This window comes from Oryctolagus cuniculus, chromosome 10, assembly GCF_964237555.1.
Source record: "Oryctolagus cuniculus chromosome 10, mOryCun1.1, whole genome shotgun sequence".
NCBI lineage: Eukaryota > Metazoa > Chordata > Mammalia > Lagomorpha > Leporidae > Oryctolagus > Oryctolagus cuniculus.
The window spans coordinates 29,557,327-29,574,967 of record NC_091441.1 but is presented as its reverse complement, the minus strand read 5'-3'; the positions used below and the strand labels follow the sequence as shown (position 1 = coordinate 29,574,967).

At 56.1% G+C, this 17,641-nt stretch overlaps 1 protein-coding gene across 2 annotated transcripts in view; it reads right to left on the bottom strand.

The window, feature by feature from the left end:
* Positions 1–17,641, bottom strand: part of ZBTB7C (zinc finger and BTB domain containing 7C) — a 312,790-nt gene that overhangs the window by 113,735 nt on the left and 181,414 nt on the right. For both annotated transcript variants that reach the window (XM_051851243.2, XM_051851242.2), the window contains exon 3: positions 16,598–16,659. The gene's annotated coding sequence lies outside the window, so the exon portion shown is untranslated. The remainder of the gene's footprint in view (positions 1–16,597; positions 16,660–17,641) is intronic.

Genomic DNA, 17,641 nt, shown 5'->3' with positions numbered 1-17,641 from the left:
AGCGAAGGGACTTGCCCAGGTTCACGTGTCTTTCCAGGGATAGAACCAGCTGCCTTTCGGTCCACGATACCTCCTGCCTCCAGTGAATCTGGCTGACAATAGCCAAGCCCCCTAAGCTGTTGTGACCACCGCCAATAAAAACCTCTCCAACTTCATGGCAGGCAGGCAGGCAAGAGGAAATGCATTACTTTCACCATCAGATAAGCCAGAGCCTTGGGAAGTGACAAGAGTGATGCAAACAGCCCCAGCAGTGCCCACAAACTCTGTCCCAGGGGTTAATGGCAGGCAGTGGGAGGAGGGTCAGAGGGGACTGGCTTTGTGACCGATGCTGCAGGCTACGCGCACAAAGTCCAAGGACGCTGGGCTCTGGTACTAATATGCATTTTTATTCTGCAATAATTTTCCTACCAAGTTCAAGAGGCACCAGCTCCAAGTACATAAAACCAAATCAAATTAAATTAATTGATTTTATTGAAACCTGCTGCCATTGTATTCAAGCCCACAGCCAGGGGCATGACCCTCGTGAAATACCAAAGGGGCTTTTGAAATAATTAAATTAATCACACTCTGGGTTATGCACAGGGGCTTGCTCCCACACTCAGAGGCAGGCACTTTGCCCATCACAGCCACAGGCAGGAGAGGCGTGACACGTGGCCACGAGGCCACAACACAACCCAGAATGCGCTGTTGCCTAAGGACGCAGCCAAAACCCCTGACTTCTCCCTCGGGATAAGCCTCTGCTTGTGCTATTTTGGCAAACACATGCTCACACACATCCGGTCAGAACATCACACACGTGCTCACATACACACGTGTACACTCACCAGCTAAGCCTGGCTCAGGCCAAGTGCGCTCCTCCTCCCCCTGCCCTGACCTACCCAGAACCCCTCCAGCCCTGGCGCTAATGCTTGGATGATGCACTTCTTGTTGGATATCATCCTGCATCACAGCAAAGACTACTAAACCCCTCGAATGCAGAGTGTGGGCTTCGGCTTCTCTGGATCACTCAGCAAACTCAGCATAACCCAGGCTGTGACTGATTGAATTGAATTAAACACTCTACACATGGAAGGAGCTCCAAGCATTTATTAAGCACCTGCTGTGTGTGAGGCTCCGTTCAAATGACTACACCCCTACCTCCCCACCCTCGCCTCTACCCCTCCTCCCACCCACTCTGGGATTGTTGTCCTTAGTTTGTGGATGAAGACATCGAGGCACAGCAAGGCCAGGGGCCTTGCCTGAGGCTACCCAGAGCTGGACAACCTCATGGTCACTCTTAAACCAAAAACGCTCCATAAACCCTGCCACTGCTCAGGAGGTGGCGGCACCTTCTGCTGGGAGATACTCTGTAAACCAGGAAGGGTTCAGATGCCCAGCGTCACAGGTGGAAGGGACACTCACGGAGCTTTCTTTCTACAGAGCAGGAAATCTACAGGCCAGCCGGAGGAAGGTTCCTGTCCAAGGTCACAAAGCAATTTAGAGACAGACAGCACCTTGCCTCCTGGTGGCCCGCAGCTCTGAACAGCTCTGCCTGGGGAGGGAGTTACTCTGTACTGGGGGCCAAGAAAACATTGCATATGAGCTCGTCCTTGAGCGAGGACGAGCGTCTGGGGACAGGCACGTGTCGTTTGCAGGAGCACGGGCTTTCACACTGGGCAGAAGAGGGGGCACCTGGCCCTGCCAGGGCGCAGCCCCATCACTCATCAGCACCTGCTCGTGTCCTTGCTGAACCCACGTGACACCTCAGGACACAAAGCCTGTCGCCCTACCTGGGTTGCACAAGGAGCCTTCGGAGCCGGCCCTCCCCACTCTCCCTCCACCCCTACACACTCCTCCCTCTATCAAACGCTACGCCCTCAAGGTTAACCTCAAGATAGAGCCCTGGACACTGGCCAGCGTGAATCCCTCCCTCATGCTGAACTTGGGCTGTGTAGTACTAACAGTGGACATTTTCACAGCCACGGCGGCTCCTGTCCACGTGTCCGCACCGCCCTGTGCCAGGCGCACACCCTGCTCTTCCTGCTCCGTCCTGGCCTCCACCTCGTTCCACAGATGAGGAAACCCAGGTGTAGGGCAGGGAGGAGCCTGCCAGAGCCAGTACCTGCCGGGGCCTGCGTTCAGAGCCAGCTCTCTCCTTTCCTCTATTTCAGTTTCTGCCGCTTTTTATGCGTGGCATGGAGTACCTGTCTGGCACACCTGCCATGATGAGTTTTTTCATTTTCTCTGGTACTCTTTGATTGCCTCTTTATAGGAGCACTTTTTTGAAAGAAAAATTATGGTAAATACGTAGCATAAGCATTGCTATTTTAACCATTTTAAATGGCATGAAATGCACTCAGAAGGTTGAGTACCCGTCACTGTTATTTCCAGAACTTTTGCATCAACCCAAACAAAACCTCCACAACCATCAAGCAACAACTTCCCAATTCCCCCCTCCCTACAACCTTTGGTCACCTTGACTCTTCTCTCTGTCCTTACGAATCTGCCTATTCTAGAAGTTTCTGTAAGAGGAATCGCTCTGGATTCCTGCGTGTGCACAAAGCAGTTCTCTTCCACGGTGAGCCAGAATCCTCCTCTCTCACTGGCTGGCAGGACTCAGTGACAGAGCCCTGCCCCCCCAGGGGTGCTGTGGGGCGGGGAACGCCAACCACCTGAGTGACAGCATCACAGGGAGGGGCAGCGACCCTGGCTATGAGCAGGTAGAAGGACCTGGCTGAGTCCTGAGTGGTGCCAACAGGACCCATGAACCAGCACATCAGGGGAGGGGCAAAAGGCGTCTCCAGCAGGGAGAAACACCAAGAGGTGCCCAAGCGCTCCCAGGGCCTGGTCACCACACTGTCCCTAGTGGACAGGAGCAAGCTGGAATGGGCCCCATTGGGTGACAGTTTTGCCAAAGTGACCCTGGACGCTGCCGTCCACACTAGAGCCAGCCCCTGGGGACTCAGCGAGGCCACTGGCACTTCTGGTCCCTCCTATACACCGAGTGAGGCACTGGATCTGTCTGTGGAGTTTGCTGAGGGGGAGGGAAGCTCCCGATGCTGTCTCCTTCCTCCCAGGAAGAGGCCACTCCCACCGAATCCCTGCTCAGCCCTGCCCCTCTCGGGCCATGACCCGCCTCCCCCACCTTTGCACCAGAGTGGCCTGTGCCCGCACTCCGCTCGATGGCCACCAGGAGGGAGTCCTGTGTTCCGGCTAACGTCCTAATGGAAACTGCCCCAAGAACGGTATTGGTCTTGTATCTTCTGCATCAAGCCTGCTTCCCTTCTCTGAACAGCACCCAAACGCTGATCCCTGGCCCTTCCCCGCTCTCTCCACTCCAGACACAGGAAACAGAAGGATTTATTGGGTAAGCTTCCAGCTGCGGAATCTAAGAGCAAGGAAGGGGAGTGACTGCGCTAAGACCCAACCCCGGTGTGTGTCACGATTGGTCCGGGGCTCTTGCCCTGTCTCTGAGGGGGACCCCTATGCCACAGGGTCTGCTGTCCAGATGGCTGCGTGGGGGACATAGGCAAGTAAGAGTTAGACAGCAAGAAGGCAAGGTGGGAGCAAAGGGCACAGACTGTGTCATGAGGACAGGTGTGGGTTCAAATCCCAATCCTACCACCTCCCAGCACACTGTACCGTCTCTTTGTATCTCAGGTTCACCTTGCACAACGACACAGGACTTCCCACCTTCCTGCCTCCATGCCCAGTGGACATGTTCCAGAGATGGCCCTACCCTGCCGTGACCGAGCTGTCTGCTTTGGGCCTCCAAACTAGACCAAGTGGGCTCTAGTTGTGTCTCTAGAGGAGACAGGGACCCCAGAGGCCTGAGAGAGCTGGCCCAGCGCCAGGGGCCTGCCGGGGTCACTTCTGAACTTGGAGCACCCGGCCCCTTGCTTCACCCAGGTAAGGCACAAACAGTGTCTGTGGAATGAATGACGGGATCCGATGGGCAAGGAAGCCGGGGCCAGGGAGGTGATGTCGCTGGATGCACGCTTCATTCCACAGTGGCAGAGTGGCACAGTCTTCCCTCTTTGTCATCATGGGCAAAATGGAGACGATAAACACAGCCAAGTGTACTGCTCATGGCCCCATCTCACACCTGTTCCCGTGTGACTATAATAACGCCTACTTTCTCTCTCCGAAGTGTCCCACATGGGACGACAAATGGTCTGTTCTGCGAGTGTGGGAGAGGGAGGGAAGGCCTCTCTCTGGCTCCATCCCCTCCTCCCCTCATACCTCTTTTAACCTGTCCAACAGGCAATCAAGGTCCTTCCATTATCATTCAAAGTCCCACCACAAAGGACATCCTTCCCCAGCTACATCCATGAGCCTGCAGGCCAGCCAACCAGGGTGCTCTGGTGGGGTGAGGGGCGGGGTCTCAACAGCTGAGCTGTCCTCTACTGTGCCGCCAGCCCAGGGCACCACCTCGGTGTCTCTGGGGTGCTGGGTATGAGGGGCACCCAGCGCCAGGCCGGCGGCCAGTAGCTCCTTGCTCTCACTGGGCTGACCTGCCTCCAGCCTTTCTATCCTGCAGGGGCATCTGGCCGGGTGGCACCCATGGGCCTGGTGCTTCCTCCAGAGGAGGGCGGGCAGGCTGAGCAGAAAGCCCTGGCTGGATAGCCAGGGGAGCCCTGCATTGCCAGAAGGCAGAAAGGGAGTCCCCCAGACTCGGAGCAGCCTCAGAGTCATTCAGTTCTTGGGCCTTGGCTGTTGGCTTAGGGGAGGGGGGGATGCAGCCAGCCCTTTGGCTGGTCCTCAGATATTCAGAGATAGCCAGGAGGAGAGAGACACCTGCTAGGTACATGGAGAGCCCATGCATGTATGGACGCCATCCAGGCCCCCTGCAGTCAGCTCAGCTCCTTGGCTCACCCCTCCCCCTGAGCCTGCAGAGAGGGACAGACAGCAGAAGCCCCTCCTGCATGTGGCTGCACAGGTTTCCACCCTACACCATGGGGCAGGCACCCCTCACTTCCTGACCCCACGGGCAGCTGCACCCCAAGTCTGTACACAGCCCACACCCAGTAGCACTTACCAGCCGCCCAGTAGGACCTGGGGGTGGCAGGTCCCACTCTGCTGAATCTGGACCTGACCCGAAAGTTCCCTTGGACCCGGGAGAAGGCAGCGGCTCCAGGTCTCACTGGCTCTGTCCCTGGTCCTGCCAGGCCCTGTGGCGCCGACTGGCCCTGGCCATCTCTTGGGGGGAGCAGTGGGGATGCCACACTATGAGTTATTCTGGGCTCAGGAGCCCAGCCCTCTGGTTTTCTTAATCTCTTTCCACACAGACCAGACCCTTTACTTTGTGAGGAACAGGCTAGAAGCCCTCCATCGCCAAAGTCAGGAGATGGGACCTGCGAATCCACTGTTGCCACCATGAAAATGGCTGTCGGCACTTGGGTGACAACCAGACCCGGGGGCTCTCAGAGAGGCCTGCAGGCTGAGCTCACCGGCACCTGCTGGGTACCAGCTCCCGTCCCAGGCTCTCTAATTTGCTGCAATAGCCCTGCAAGGCAGCCAGGACTGTCCCATTTGACAGATGAGGACATGGAGGTTGAGGTAGGTAAAGCAGCTCCTGGGAGGCCACAGGGCGAGTTTCAGGCCAGCGGTCAAGCTGAATACTCCCTGTCTCTAAACACGATGGTCCTTCCATTTGCAGCTGGGGGCTCACAGCGGAGTAAGAAGTAGCTCCAGCATGAAGAGAGGCAAATGGCCTCATTCACTTCCACCTGTGACAACAGACGTGGCAGGGCCAGGCCCCCAGAACTGGAGCCCATTGGTGCAGAGGAGGAGAAGGTCACGCCCCCTCCACAGTGGAGAGAGCCATTGGGAAGAGGTGGCTGGGGACTGGGCCATGCAGGCTGGACAGGCCCAGAACCAAGGACCGGCCCTGGAGCTGGGGAAACTTTGGCAATGGATTTTAGCGAGCCCCCTGATGGAAGGGTGAGTGTGTGCTGGGGTTTCCCAGAACCCCTTTAGTAACACGGTGCTGGTGATCAAGCGGCCCCTGACACAGCTGGGCAGAGTGGCCCTGGGGGCGGAGGGGCTGGCAGGTCCCTGGGGAGGCTGCTCCAGGATGTTCCGTTCTCTCTGCAGCAGCCGCAGGATTGGAGAGGGCGGGCAGGGCGGTGGGGGAGGAAGCCGTGAACTGGAATCAGCTGCCCTCCCTCCTTCCGCCTCACTCGGGTGCTCCTGAGAGAGTCCACCACCTCCTGGCCTCCATCCCCAGGAGCCCAGGGCAATGCAGACAAGGGCTCTGGGCAGAGCAGCCAGACTGTCACCAGGCCCAGGCCCAGGCCCGGGCCTGCAAAGGAGAGGGCAATGGTAGCCCTGCTGGGGGTTGGCTGCCCTGTCCCACGCCTGCCACAGTGGGACGCCGAGGGCCTGGCTGCTCCCGGCTCTGGCCTTTTCTCCTGTCTAGGTTAGCAGGTTCAGGGGGGGAATAATCCCTGAGGCTGTGTATGCTTTCTAGGTACTGGGGTGCTGGGAAATGAATGCCCACATCTCTCTGGAGGCTGTCCAGGGCCCTGTGTGTGGCATTAAGTTGCTGCCAGCTTTCTCAGGCCTCAGTTTCCACCTCTGTAAAATGGGCCTCAGAGCAGTCTTCTGGCTCTGACTTGAAGCGTAGAGTCCTTGAGCAATGCCACTTCCCCAAGGTGTTACCAGACCTGAGTGGCAGTTGTGTCTGTTTTGCTTTGCTACTCACATCCTGTGAACAGGCACACTGTCCCTGGGGATCGAGCTAAGCAGTGGACCTGCTCCCAGTGGAGGAAATGAGGGACTGCTGAGTCTCCACACCAGTCCAGGGCTAAGTGAACACATTTGCATTGATTAGCTCGTTGGATCTGGACATCACCTCTGGGAAGAGGCTGGGATGTCTCCTCCTTCCCCCCAGTAGGCACAATTTCTTAGATAAGTCCTGTGTGGCTCCCACCACCTTCAGGGTACACCCAGACTCCCCCCAACCCCAGCTTCCCCATACCCAGCCACACCCACTTGGCCAGCACCCTGATGGATGGACTGCTTCTCCCGCCCACGCAGTCTCGGGGCTTACAATATGCACCCCTCTCCCCATTTCTGCAGGGCCTGGCTCCAGTCCCCGTTTCTCCCCACAGGAGGACTAGACGGGGCAAGGAGAGTGAGGCACCTAGGAGGTGCCCACTCCCAGGAGCCAGCCCTGCACCTGCACGTGCATGACCTTGAATGCCTCGCCCGAGGCCTGGCCCTGCCCCAAAGTCCTAGTGCTCAGCCTAAGGGACCTCTCCCTCCTCCAAAGTCCATAGCCCTCCCTGGTGGCTCCCGTCACGGGACAGGGTCAGCCCCATGAGCTCTGATTCCTGCAGGTGTGTCCATCACTGTGGCCAGACAGCATTCTCCTCTGTACCCGTCTTAAACCAACAGGACGTGGGCAGCCACACCCCTGGCCTGAGCGCCGGCTCCCTCTCTGGCCACATCAGCCTGGGAACTCCAATTTGCCTTTCAGTGCACGTATAAAGATGATGGTTCACCTTTTCAATGAGGCATTATATAGCCATTAGAACATTCTGTTTCCACATGGGTGAGTTAGTTTATAACCTGGGCGTTAGAAGAGGCTTCCTAACTATGAGTAAAAATCCAAAGGTAACAAGAGAAGGTTGACTAATTTGACTATACAACCAAAGTCCCTATATGAAAAACTCTGTAAGGAAAGTCAAAGGTAGGCAAAGGGCTAATGCCATTTGTGTAGAAAAGACTTAAACACTGGAAGGACAAAGAACCAGACGCCTAACAGGAAATGGGCAAAAGGCATGAACAGCCGATTCGCCAGCAGGGGCATTCAAAGTGACTCTGAGCATAGGGGATGATGCTCCATTCATTCACAGCAAGAGAATGAGAATTCAGATTCCACTAAGATGCTGTTCCATGTCCACGAGATTGGGAAACATTCCAGAACGTGCTAAAACCTTCTGCTGGCACAGCTGTGGGTAAACAGGTGCAAATATGAACTGGCACAAGCCCTCGGAGGGGAATCTGGAGACACGTAACACAAACACACACAGTTACGGTGCGACTCCATCATCGCATTCCTAGAAACTCCCCTCAGGTGCATTCCCAAGCCTGTGAAACAGATGCACAGACCTTGCAGCTTTATTTGTGCCTACGAGCTATGGGCAACGCCCTGGGCGGACGTCCACGGAAGAGGAGTTAAATAAAGAGTGCTATGTGCACCCAGCAGAGTGGCATGAGCTGTTAAAAGGGATGAGGAAGACCTCTCTAAGGTGGTACAGAGAACTGTTCAGTGAATAAGGGAAAAGGTAAAAAAGAAAGCATACATTATACGTCACCTTTGGTGTAAAGAAGGGAAAACAAGAAACCATCGTGTTGCTTATCTTTCCAAAAAGCAGTAGAGTGCAAGCAGAAAACAGCTGAGTTGGGGAAGATGGGAAACGGGAGACAGTGATGTGCCTGGAAGCATACCTTTTTGTACAGGTTTGAATTTGAAGGCTTTCCATTCCTCACTAAAAAGAACCAGACTGCCTCAGAGGAATGGCTGAATCTGGGGGCGGAGTGCTGGGCAGGTACAAGATGCACCTATAACGAACAGCGTGCTCACAACTGGCAGGTGGCACATCAACATACGGGTGCTAAGGGCTGGGCTTGCTCAAATCTGGGACAGTTTAAGAACTGAAATAACTGGGTGCAGTGAGAAGCAACAGGCATGGGGAAGGCAGGAACTCCTTGGCCCACACAGATGTACGTAGATAAATAAGTACAATCTGCTGCTTCCAGGAGAACATCAAGGGCCAATCAGGAAACAAGGGGGCAGGCCTGGGGCTGGAGAACTTTCGCGTGGCAACCCTGGAGTAAGGATTGGCTGAGGCAAGAGTCGTGGCTGGAGGCTTCTCCGGGGGAAACTGATGCAGAGCAGGGCACCTGCTGTGTCTGAGAACGCCTCCCCACGGGATGCTTACCTGTGCCAAGGGAGCAGAGAACCCAGTTATTATATAGGGGAGAAGTCGGACAAGTCTAGGAGAGCGGAATTAGCCTTGCCAATGAAAACTGATGAGGGCCTCTAGTGTGATTCCCCGAGAAGAACCCAGCGTGGCAGAGGCCAGCCAAGAACCCATAACGTGGACCTAATCACAAGGAAACATTATACAAACTGGAAGTAGGATGATCTGATTAAAAATAAGACAGGGGCCTTGTGACTCCCAGGTACCTGATGTGTAGTATTCCCGTCCCCCGCATCAGCTCCTGTCCCAGGTAGGGACCCACGCTGGCGTGTCTCCACCATGGTCCCATGTCTCCTCTCCCAAAGCCTGCTTTGTGACAAGGCCGCCATTTTTGAGTTCTGGGCAAAAGGGGCTGGGAGCCCTGGTGAGCAGCAGTATGGGTATCTCATGAAGCCTGGAAACCTGCCCCCAGCCAGGCCACCCCGACCCTGTCCCATCCTTGCACACTAAGACGCTGTGCCGCTGCCCGGACTCCTGCCCTGAGGCTGATCCCTGCAGCCCACAGCAGTGCCCACCCTGCTTCTGGCTTCCTGCTAGTTCCTCCTAAGGGGACCCAGGAGGAGATGGAAGTAGGGGAGAGGTCAAGGTCAAGGTCAAGATGTTTACTGCCCTGACGCCCACTCTTCAGGGGGGCCATGGCCAGAGTAAGGTGGCTCCCTGACCCCACCCTCACCATCGCAGCTTCCTTGTCCTTAAGCCCCGTGGATGGGGCAGCCCCCAGGGTCACCAGCCCCAGGCCCTGCACTGGTTTTGCTACATTCTGCACCAGCCTTGGGCCTTAACTGTCTTTAAGGCACCCACAGGCCACCTGCTTCCTGCTGGGGCCCCAAGGAGCAGGCAGCGGCTCCCCCATGGGTGGCGTTTGCTATCTGCGCACAAGGTCCCGTGTCCCCAGTGAGGGATCCGTCACCAAGACGTTCGTGCCGCAGAACAAAACCAGGCTGCTGTCGCTGGCCTCCTCCGGAGGCGTGCTGCCTCTGGTTCCAACATCATTTCATTTTTTCCTAAGTTTCCACGAACCGAGACGCATTACAAGGCGGGAATGAAAAGAGGGAAGTTGGTGGAGGAGGGCCTTTCTCCTTGTGTCTAAACCTTTTGTGGGGAACTCGCTAGGAGCCTGATTCAACGAGAGGAACATGAGGCAGAACGTGTTCTCCAGAATGAGCTCTGAGAGATGTGCACGCGGGACTCTTTATTATGCATTCTATTAAAATCGCAACACGGGCTGATGCCTGTCGCGTCGTCAGGGAGGTCCGGCAACTTCTCTGATGCATTGTCTACTTCAAAGCAGAGAGGGAGGCCTTTCACGCAATGCCACGGTCAGGTCCTTTCTGCCTTCTCTGTGTCACGGGAGCTGGCGAGGTCTGGATGGAAGCGGCAGAGCCGATCATCCATCCCGTGGTGTGGGAGCCTCTTGCTCGGCCCCGCCCTGCACTGGAGCCCCCCGAGTTGGCTGTGGAGGCAGGATGTGGCCCCTGCCAGTCCCAGGAGCGTGGTTTCCCACATCCAGGTCAGCAGCTGATTCTGAAGTGGGTGGACAGGATGGTGCCTGGGGACACTGAGGCTTGGACATCAAAGCTGCACTGCGATTTCTGGGGTCCCCATTGCCACCTCTGTCCCTGGAAGGCACAGCACAACGTGGATGCCTTCAGTGCCCCTGTCAGGACCGAACACAGCTGGCTTTCGTCCCGCTGTTCCCGGGCTCCCTCAGGGGGCTCCTGGTGATCATTCTGGTCAGGCCCTGGGAGACTGAGGTTCTTGGCTTCTCAGAGGTCCTCCTGGGGGACCATGGCAGGAGTGGAGCCCTAATCTAGGGTTCTCCGAACAGTGCACGTGGCTCGTGTCTGTGGCCTGCCTCCCAGAACAAATGCCTGTCCCTTGGGGGACTTTCCAGCTGCCCGAGGAACAAGAGCGGCCACTCTGCTGTGGGGTCTGCAGGTGGTCAGAGGAAGCTAAGGTTCCCGAGGGCTGCATGGACCAAGGAGGGCTTCCCAGGGGAGGTGTGAGCTGACATGTCGGGCAGGAGTGATGCAAGGGGAAGGCTCTCTTGCCTTTCCTCTTTGCTCCTGCTTCCTTGAGCAATCCCCAATCCAATACGAATCTCCCAAGACCTATCGTGCTGATTCCCCTGCACACCTGTTCCTATCTCAGATGAGGCTGTATCATGAAATCACTCTGCTCGGCTGGTGGTTGCCATGGTAACAGGTGCACGCCCTGCGAGGCCAGCGCTCCTCTCATGGTCAAGGTTCTGGGGCTGGGCTGGGGGGCTCTGCAGGGAGACGCGGGATGGGTCAGGGACCCCCTGGTGTGCTACATTGTGGATACAGCTGGACAGCTCTGCAGGGTCCCACGGGAAGAGAGGATCTGGGCTTCCAGGCGGCCACCATCAGGCACCTTGACAGGAAGATCATTCCAGGCTGCCACCCCATGCAGCAACCCCTTCATGGAACATGACACAGGTAGAATTACTACCTATTTCTGGATGATGGTGTACAGTCTGGTGAGTCAGGGCTGTCTGAACTCTATTATTCAGTCCTGAAACAGTCGATTTTAAGTTGTCAAGCCTCCAAGCAGACTACTTGGCTTCAGGCGCCAGCTCCACCACTCACTGGCTGTATGACCTTGGGCTAGTCACTTAACCTCTCTGGGCCTTTACAGTAAAACTATCCAATACTTGCAACTGTTGTGAGGATGAAGTGAGGTATTGCATGTGCAAACGGTTGCAACAGTGCCTGTCACAGAGGAAGCACTTAGAAAAGGGTCAGCCATGGACACCTTCATTTCCACAGGTGCATGGATGACTTTCCATAGGCCAGACCCTAGTGCAGTGGAGAGTGAGGACCGGACTGGACCAGACTTGCCAGCGGTGCGGTCGGTCTTGCTGTCTACCCAACTGTGCTGTAACGCGAGGGGAGCTGCTCTTCAGTCGCAGGAACTCAGCAGTGCAAGGAGCAGAGCCGCGGAGCCCCAGGGAGCCAGCGACTTCGCTTCTGAGAGTTCTGGGAATAGCAGAGCCGCCCCACTCAGTGGGCGGGGCACAGTGGGGAGAGAGGGGCGTGGCCGGGCCCCTGCACAAACCTTGCCTCGCAGCTTTCGCCTGATACCCCCGTGTCACCCTCTCTGAACAGTGAGGAGTGCCCGGAGCTGCACCAAAACCGGTGCAGGTGGGACTGGCGCCGAGACCCTCCGCGGCCCTGCCCACAGCTCTTGCAGCTCCACTAAGACACAGGGCAGCCTGCTGGCCTCTGGTCATCCTGTTTGCTGCCCCAGAGAAGGCCCCGGCGCCCCCTCCTCAAGCCCAGTCTTCCTCCGACAGAAGCCCGAGGAGCTCCGGCTCTGGGGACACAAGCAACCCGGGCGTGTGCAGGCTCCCACACTTGGCCACCGGTGCTAGATGGTGGGGCCCTACACCGTTCTAGGCTCCGTGCCACCCTCTTTGGGACAGAGCGGCGTTTGTCATCAGCGGAATTAGTTCACATTGCACCAGCCATGGTCTAATCCCCTCCCAGGCCAGGAGCTGAGGACTCCGGATCACAGAACCCACCTCCCGCCCCTCCCCTCCGGACCACAGAACCCACCCCCCGCCCCTCCCCACCGCGGCTGACAGGCCATTACTCTGTCCTGCAAACTCGGCGGAGATAAGGAAACACCACCAACTTCAGACTTTATCTGGTTGCAGGTTGGAGAGAGATATTATTTCAATCAAGATAATAATTCTATTTCATGGACGGAAATGAGATTTTTTTTTCATGGCCTCCTGGGGGTGCCACCAAAATCTGGATCGGGGCTGGAGCAGGTCATGCACAAGTTAGAGAATTTTCTCGCAACCCAGGAGTGCAAACATGAAGGAAGGAGCTTGTCCGCAGGAGAAAAGCACACGTATCAGGTTGACGAGGTGACAAAGGGTGGTCCGGGTGGACATTTGTAGGCACCGGACCAAACCTGGGAGACCAAAATTCAGACGCCAGGTGCAGGTGAGCTGAGGGCGAGTCACTGGGAGCGCAGGTGCATGGACCAAGACTCAACATGGTGGCAGTGCAGAAGTCTGCAGAGTGTGCCTGTCGCAGAGTGTGCCTGTCGCAGAGAGTGCCTGTCATAGTATGCCTGTCACAGAGAGTGCCTGTCGTCGAGTGTGCCTGTCATAGCGTGTGCCTGTCGTGGAGTGTGCCTGTCGCGGAGTGCACATCTCCAGACGGGTGACCTCAATGCGACCTCCACACCTCCTACAGCAGGCAGCTCGTCCAGAGGAGCCCGCTCCACTGCTGGCCAGCTCCTCCACTGAGAAAGGACCTCGGACAACGCACGAGGCGTTGAGGGTGCAGGAGCTCTACCTGCACTTGGAAACGATGCACGGTTCAGTAAGTCATTAAATACTATGCAAATCACAGCCGTGAGAGATGCAGTGAGACCTCCATCATTTGCACTCCATAGCAAATTTCCTGAAATTTAAAACCCTTTTAAAGATCTCCAAGATTTACGACTTCCAAGGGCTGTAATATCGTATCTCCATGTGTGATCTGCTCTAAATAATGATGATTACTGTCTGCACTGGAAACAATAATGATTTGCAATTCTTACATCAGTTGTTTATATGGCAACTCCAAGGAGTTTGGCAAAATCTGCAAACTTTTTATGCTTCAGAAACAGTCCACTGAGAGCGGACTCGTTTTAGGAACTGTTCCCTCTTCGAAAACGGCTCATTTCAGCCTCACCCCCTTCTGGAATAGCCCCAGCTCCTGCTGCTGGAGGCCTAGGAAGGTGGAATCTTCTACACTGCGTCAGCCTCAACACAGCTCTGAAATCCAACCTCCCGTGACTGGTGTGCATCGTCTATGGCTGGAAAGCAACACAGAACCCGGTCATAATGGCTGTCACCAGGAAAGTAGGGAGACCATGCAGGGCCAGTCGTGGGCAGGCTTTTGCAGAAAACCTTTGGTACTTTTGAATTCAGAGCCATGGGACAGTATTACTTATTAAGAATAAAACTTGAGTCCAGAAGGCAAAAAAAAAAAAAAAAAGCATACATCATTTACAGTAGAAACAGACTTGGGCGTTACTGGTTTCTGTTTTAACACCTGTGCTCTTAAATCGCAGAGTTGTTGCCGTGACAATGCCTGCCGGGTCACGGGAAAACGGCCTGTGGCTGTGTTCTCCACAGCCACGCTTGCAGGTCTGAGCATGCGCACAACCAAGGCCCCCGCTCGGTCCCCTGGGGCTGCAGGGGCACCCATTCCCCAGAAGGCACGAGGCTTTCACCTGTGAACTCCTTAGGGCCCTCGGCTCTGGGCTGAGGTCATTCCTTGGAGGCAGCACCACCAGCAGCACTGTGGGGGTGGCTGATGACACCAGAGTAACATGAGCCCTGCCCCTTGCCCACAAATGACATCGCTGCAGGCCACTGACTCAAATCACACCGACATCCTCATTCGGCTCCTTCTTCCCTATTTTGCGTTCCTCTCCCCTTACAAGTGCTTCCAAAGAGCTGCCTGAGGTGCAGCACAGGCACCTGGTATCCCATCTCAAGGTCTGCTTCTAGGAAAACCAGCCCAAGTCCATGACCAACGGCTCCAGCACAAGGATGGGTCCTGGTGTTAGAAACACAAAGGATGCGGCAGGTGCTGTGGCATAGCAGATAAAGCTGCCTGCAGTGCCGGCATCCCATATGGGCACTGGTTTGAGTCCCGGCTGCTCCACTTCTGATCCAGCTCTCTGCTATGCACCTGGGAGAGCAGCAGAAGATGACCCAAGTCCTTGGGCCCCTGCACCTACGTGTAAGACCTGGCAGATGCTCCTGGCTCCCGGCTTTGGATCAACCCAGCTCCAGCCATTGCAGCCATTTGGGGAGTGAACCAGTGGATGGAAGACCTCTCTCTCTCTCTCCCTCTCCCACTCCTCCCTTTCTCTCTCTTTAACCTGCCTTTCAAATAAATAAATCAAATAAATAAATCTTCAAATAATCTTTCAAATAAATAAATCTTAAAAAAAAAGCAGCACACAGGAGCCTTCCTTTTGGGGGACAGAACCACCACCATCTTCCCACCCTGCCAAAGACCACCAGTCTGACACAGCCAGCAACAGCCGAACACGGACCTCCGGAATGGAGAGGATTCTCACACGCAGCCCGTGGTGCCACGGGGCAACACTCTGCTTCCTCAGGACGAAAAGCTGGGCCTGCTCCGCAGTCAGAGGGGCCGCCAGCGATGCGCAGTGGGAAGCCAGTGCGGTACCTCGGCACCACCACGGACTAGTTCTGCAAACCGGAGCAAATCCAGTCACTCCAAACCCCAGTCTCCTCACCTGCAAAACGGACCCACTCGACAGAGCCCTTGTAAAGTGCACCCCACCCCACCACGAGCCAGTGACGCTAAGTGAGCACTGGCTGGCACCCAGCTTCCTCTGCCTGCGTGCAACACGCGACTAAGTGCCCTCTGTTAAGGAAACACATCCCAGCGGCCCTCTTCCTGCTCACCTACCCAGAGCTCCCTGCGTGAACAGCAGCTCCAGAGAAAGGCAGGGGGCACATGGGAATGGCATCTGGGGGACCCTCACTTGCAGCGTGGGGGTGTTCCCACCTCCAGTCTCCTGAGGCTGCAGTGGGGGGGCCTTCACCTGCAGCTAAGCCTCTCTCTCCCCCACTAGATTCAGGGAGGACTCTCATATGGATTTCAACCTCAAGTTCAATGACAGATTCACAGAGCCCTTTTCACGTGCCGGAGTGACAGACCAACAGGCAGAAACATTAATTCTACGTACACAGATGCGGGAGTCTTCACATGCTGCCCATTCCACAGGCTGCCCCGAGCCCCGAAGCCCCTGACACTCTCCCCTCTCCTCTCCCAGACACCGCTGTCCTCCACACCGCCGGGGATGGGGCCACCACCCATAGGAGCCTCTGCCCCTGTTCCGTTCCTTCCTCCCTGGGACAGCCGCCCTCCACCACCAGCCCAGTTCCAGCCTCTCCTTCCCTGACCATTGCACATCACCAGCACTCCTGCCTGAGCCATGGGAGCCAGAGCTGGCTGACAAAAGCTTCCAGAAAGTTCTGTAATGGCCTCACGTACACATGTCTTCCTGTTTCCACACCAGACTGAAAACTCCTCTGAGGCACAGCCTAGCCCTCTTCTCCTGAGTTTCCCAGAGCCTCCAGGTAACGCCAGGCACCTGGCAATTAACGATATTTTCTGATTGATGAGCGGCTGGGTCCAGATGTTTGCACTTAGTTTTACACGCTGTTTCACAGCCTCTATAAAATTTTACTGTTGCAAATACGGTCAGTCTGACTAGCAGCAAACTTAGAGCCGTACAGATGCTCATCTCTTTTTCCCAGAGAAGTCTGGCTCTGCCCCACACCCATCAGTCAAGGGAGCCCCCTCTCTGTCCACAGCTGGGGGGCAGAATGGGGGGACACACAGCCTCCACTTAGAGGGCAGAGCCAGGATACCAAGCGTCCTCCTTCTACTCCATGCCCTGGGTGCCTGGCTCCCACCCCACCCAGGGCCAGGCACCTTCAGCAGAACCCAAATCCCACCCACCCAGGTCATGCCCCCTTCCCCTCACGGGGAAGCCCACGCACGTTTCAGAACGCAGTGAGATCGCAGAAGGGAAAAGGCGAAATCCCTACTCACCAGCACCGACGCCTTGGTCTTAAACTTCAGGCCACCAGCTTCCCTGAAAACCTGCTCATTTCCTGCAAAGAGAAGACGGGGACGGAGAATCATATTAGCATCTGCTCTGGGTATCCTTGGGCAATTTCCTGGCCCACCTCGGGCTTCTGCACCTCCTCTGTGATCTCCCTCCGCGGGAGCGCCACGTGCTTGCTAGCTGGGTGGGCACCCTGCGCGCCCCGAGGACCCCGTCCCCGCCCCCTCCCCGGCGCTGTGCCAGTCTTGGATTGACCACTGCCTCCAATTCCCTGAAGGCGCCTGGCTCCTTCCCACTCCGGAGCGAGGCCTCCACTTCGGTAGCCGGGGGTTGCCTAGCAACCCCGTGCGCGCGCGCCGCGCAAGGCCCTCCTAAATTGGACCTCACAGCACAGGGCATCTCCTTGTACAGCTGCCTGCATCTTAACAATCTGCCTCTGAATAATAACACAATGGTAATTGCATTCATGGACCCCAAACTACATTTAAATAATGTTCAAGAGCTGACACAAACCAACGAAGGCCAGACAACGCAGCGCGGAGGTTGACTGTAAGGCCGGGCAGGAGCGCTGCGGCGGGGAGGGAGTTGACACCAAAGACTTGAGTTAATGACAATGCCAGCCCGAACTGTGAATTCTCCTGCCTCTCGCCTGAGCGTGTCATCACTCTAATGTGTTGTCATGTGAGTGTGGGCAATTAACGCCAGAGGCAGTCATGCTGCAACAGGGGATGTTCCTTGGTGCTGCCCATGTGGACGCAGTTTTTTTTTTTTTTTTTTTTTTAAGGGGGGGGCTGGGGAGGGTTGGGGGCTAAGACACCCGGACGGATGGGAAGGCAGGCTGTGCAGCAAGGACTTGCCTCGTCTTTTTCGACTGAGGCGGAATGCAATTCAGAAAGCGAGGGGAAAAACTTAGCAGGCAGGGGCACAAAGCACTTGCCTCTTCAGCGAGGGACAAATTCAACATGACTGATGTATTTTAGGATCAGAAGGGAAGGCAAAGAGGCCTGGACACTGGCTCAAGCACAGAG